Here is a 4,864-nt window from a genome sequence, read left to right on the forward strand (position 1 = left end):
ATAGGGATCCTTATTTGTATTCTTAGTGGAGTTAGGAGTAATTTTTAACATCGTAATACTTGTATTCTTGATCAATATTACGGACGTCGCATGAATGATGCCCGGTTTGGCTCATCAACGTGCTCTTTAAGTGGATCACCGAGCGTCACGTATTTATGGAATAAAATAGATGAACTACGGTTGGTGACCTTACGACACAAGAGCTGTGGTGTCCGAGTGGTTAAGGAGTTGGACTTGAAATCCAATGGGCATTGCCCGCGCAGGTTCGAATCCTGTCCGCAGCGAATTTTTTTCCCCCAGGGAAGTGTAATAAGGCCTATTCTGTTCTTAATGACTTGAGCGCACACCTCAGTAGCAACTTCAGGTTATTTGCTGACGACCCGGTGATATGCAGGGAAATAAGGAGCCAACCAAATCGCGAGCTATTCTCTAGACTCTAGAGACAATCTCTGAATGGTGCAAGAAATGGGGATTAATGCTTAATATAGACAACTGCGCACTTTTGAAATTTTGGATCAAAGAAAGTGGCGAACAGGACATAAACTACGTAGAAGAGGGTTCTGTACTAACTACGGCCAATCAAGATAGATATTTGGGGGTTGTTCTAACACCACGCCTTTAATGGGGAGCACATATGAGGACAATATGCGGATCCGCTTTAAAGAAACTCGCCTTTAACGGGTGGTGGGGAAATAAGAAAGTTGAAGAGAGGTGTTATTTTGTTCTAGTTAGACCTCATTGGGAATATGCCGGAAGTATTTGGGATCCTTGGGAGAATATTTGGCAAAAAGAATTAGATAAAGTCCAGAAGAAATCCGCTAGAATCGTTAAAAATTGTTATCCATAATAGATATTAAATACTTCCACGAAGTGAATCCTGAAACAATAGAAAAAATTGTTATGATAAGAACACAAGTGTGAGAGGGCTCTTAGGGAATTTAGGCTCGGAGCAACTTGCAATACGAAGAGAAAGAGCGGGAATTAAACGTTTAGAAAGGTTCAGAAGAAACGATTTTAACGATAACACTAAAGGAATTATAATGGCCCCACACTACTTAGGTAGATCTGACCACAAAGATAAAATGAGGGATATAGATTCCTATACATATAGATACAAATACTCATTCTTTCCCCGAACAATAAGGAATCGTAATAGGAAGAAACCGGAGTCACTTTAGAAATATTAAAAACATTGAATTTACATGTCGGAACAAATGAAACATTGCAAAGATATTAGGTATATTTTTTATGCATGTGTATGTTAGTTGGTAGTTTGAGTGCTTGCATATGCGTGGGTTGTGAGGGTTTTTGCATGAATGTATACCAAGGTTTTTTTAAATTGTATACATTTGTGGCTTTTGAATCCGGTTTTTTCCTTAATTAAGGGTGGTGTCCTAACACCCCCCTCCACACACCCTTGCGGCGGCTTGAGGGGATTAAGTAGATGTAGGTTCCTGGCAACACGTCCTTGCGACGGCTGGTGGGGCATTCTAGGTGTGGATGTGGACTAAAATTATTTGGAAAATAATGAACCAGCGATAAAAGGAATAATTGAATGGACTGGGAAAAAGTCGTTTCCCTGCCTCTTTAGCTAATGGTATAATTCATTGGACACAATAATGCTTGAAAAATCAAATTTACAATAATTAATTAGCTTAGGTTTTTAAAAGAGGTTGAAAAATTGGTCAATAAACGCTATATCGGAAAATTTAAGGGAAATTGCTACGAGAAAAGCCAGGAGATTAATTGATTACCTTCGCCAAATTAATTGCCTTCACTACATAAAATGGAATGCAAGACGAAAAACCGCAAGATTATTAGATAATTAGAATTAACTAGGATACAATATACGAGGTTTCGATTTAGAAAGATTACTGACTGAAGTTTGTGAGTCCAAAGAAAAAGCTAGGTTTTATACTGAAGCGAACACCGATGCAGCGATACGGTTTTGAAATGACTTCAGATACAATTCTTTCACTTCCATTTGAATAATATTGACCCCCATTGGAGTGAAAATCTATTTGATATTTTTATCAAATATCAATAGCAGAGTTAAAAGAACGGATAGAAGGGAATTGGATGAAAATCGTGATAATTTTCGATATTTTATGAGCGGGACTGCGGAAAAAAACACTTCCCTGTTGAAGTATATTTTTTTAAAGGTTTAAATTCACGTCTTGGACCACAACACAAGCCATATAAAACTCCCCAGACCATGTTTTTTGATCGAAAATTCACCAATGGCGGAGGAGGTAAAAGAACTCTCCTCGATCTCTGGCTATGAGGCAATGCCTCGGCCTAGTTCCATCACAGCCACGGAGTGTAGGGATGCGGTTCCCCGTTTCTTTGACGCGTAATTGCACGATCGGTGGAGCTCAAGTTAGCACGAGGTAAGCTTTGACCAAATTGAAAGCACCGCTCAGAAAGCAGGCCACTTCCACCGGACACCCCTCCCTCGGAGGGGAACTGCATTGAGCCAAAAACGTCTGAATCCTGACATGTTCCCGAAGCGCAGAAACCCGGAAGCTGCTGTTCGGTCTTCCCTGCTCTCCTCTCATTCCCACCACACCCCTCCTCTTTCCAGCAGACGGCATTTGTCGAATAAAAATAAGACGGGTGAAAGCAGAGTCAATGATTAAAGGGGAACAGGACGTAGGCAATTTTAGGTTCTTTTTTCGAAAAAATAAATTCCAATCCCAATGTTTTTGGTGCAATCGACCTCAATTACCCACCGATTGTGCGAAAAAATTTCCGAAGCTGGAAATTATGAATGCTAAGGATGAAATTCTCTGGAATACTGAGCAATTTAGTTGATTCGAAGAATTTATCGGTGGGTGAAGATTGGTCTGGCAGTTAAATGTGAGGTTAAAAGGATAAAACTGAAAGAGAAGCACAACTCATTTGCTTTCTTTTGTAATTTAAAATGTGGATGTGAAGTAATTATTTATAAATTGATAAAATTGTTCATATACTATTTTTATTACCGAGTTGTTTATCTCATATGTATATATGTTAATACTAATAATATAAAATGAGAAATATTTTTTGTGAGGCACATCACGGGGTTCTAATTTAATGTATAAATTGGAAAAAATACGCTAATTAACAAAGTTTATGTCCAATTTGTATGTACTTTTCTCGAAACTTATGGGGTCAAAAAAATCTACTTTTTTAAATTAAATTTTTCTGCACTCACGGATGGCCATGAATGAAGAGCGACAATTATTCCTTCTCTATCTACTGTATTATTTACAAACGCAAGTTTATTGTGCTTTATGCTGACAATCTTGTCTAAATATTTTGCTAAATTCGATAGGCACGGATTCTTTCTTGAAAAGTAAAGTTAAAAAGTCCATAATTTATTTGGTAAACTGTTACCAATAAATTCGATAGTCTCGAATATTTCTATTAACATTAAGTTTTCAAGTCCATCAGTTTGGTTTTTCAAATTTAGGATTGATTTATTATGAGTTGCAAATTCGCATATGCCAACACATCCGGAAAATCGAGTGCTTACAGACACGCCGTGATGAAGAATCTGGCCACGTACATAAAAAGGTCTGTAATACGACTTTAATTTAGGTTCATATTAATTATTAATATTATAAGTTAGTCTACCAGTTAAGGTAGGTTTTTGGATGAACACAACTACTAAATAAATATTTTAATACTCCTAACAAAACACAAAATCCCCCATACTACTCCGTATCAGGCCCTTCTTCTTCTCTGAGTACTACCTTCCTCCCTTCATCCCGTCCAACATCCCTATCCTTTTCCTTCCATTTCCTCGTTTGCCTAATATTCTCCCCTCAATTACAGCCTTCAACATCCCACTGCCGGCCCTACCTAATACCCCCTTCATCCACTTTTCCTGCCTCCAAAGGATTTCTCCCAACAAACCCCTCTCTTCGGCCACCATACCAAGTACTTCCTCATTTGTTTTCTTCTCTGTCCATTTCACCTTCTCCATTCTTCTCCACACCCACATTTCAAAAGCCTCCAGTCTACGTCTATCCTCCTGCTTCAATAACCACGTTTCCGCGCCGTACACAGCTACGCTCCATATAAAAGTTTGTACGAGTCTTTTCTTAATATCCTTACTCAAAGGCCCTGTCATCAACTCCCTCCTCCTCGTGAAAGCCTCTTTGTCTAGCGCAATTCTTCTCCTTACGTCCCTACTACTTTGACCGTGTTGGTCCAAAACACTTCCGAGATACGTAAACTGTTCTACCTGCTCTAGTTTTTGCCCTCCTATTTTAATGTTTAGCTTAGCCTTTTTCTTTCTAGAAAATCGCATAACCTTTGTTTTATTAATATTGATTCTCATCCCATACCTGTCGCACTGAATTTCCAATTCACTAAGCAATGCTTGCAGCCCCTTGGCTGACTGACAAACTAAAGCTTGGTCATCAGCAAACCTAACTGATTTTACGAATTCCCCGCCCACTTTCATTCCTACCTCGAGTTCTTCCCATGCCTCTTTGATCATTTCCTCTGCATATAGGTTGAACAGCAACGGTGATAATGGGCAACCCTGCCTTACACCCCTTCCTAACACTGCCCATCCTGACTCCCCGTTTCCCACCCGCACCTTAGCAGTCTGAGACATGTACAGGTTGCGGATTAGCCTCCTTTCCCTCCAATTTATTCCTATTTTCTGCAATATACTCTTTAGTTTTTCCAAATTCACCCTATCAAACGCTTTTTCGAAAACTACGAAACAGGCAAATACCTCCTGGTTGTGTTCTATATTCCTCTCGATTAATAATCTCATTACTGCAATGGCATCACGCGTACCTCTCCCCTTCCTAAACCCAAACTGATCATCCCCTAAGTAATCATTTGCCCTACTCGCCATCCTTTC

General features: G+C 39.3%; 1 non-coding gene across 1 annotated transcript; it reads left to right on the plus strand.

Moving 5' to 3' along the window:
- Positions 1–202: 202 nt before the first annotated feature.
- Positions 203–284, plus strand: TRNAS-UGA (transfer RNA serine (anticodon UGA)). Its single transcript has one exon. It is a non-coding gene; the product is annotated as a tRNA-Ser (tRNA).
- The last annotated feature ends 4,580 nt before the right edge of the window (positions 285–4,864 follow it).

The sequence above is a fragment of the Hetaerina americana genome, unplaced genomic scaffold (assembly GCF_022747635.1).
Source record: "Hetaerina americana unplaced genomic scaffold, ioHetAmer1.1.p SCAF_5, whole genome shotgun sequence".
Taxonomy (NCBI): domain Eukaryota; kingdom Metazoa; phylum Arthropoda; class Insecta; order Odonata; family Calopterygidae; genus Hetaerina; species Hetaerina americana.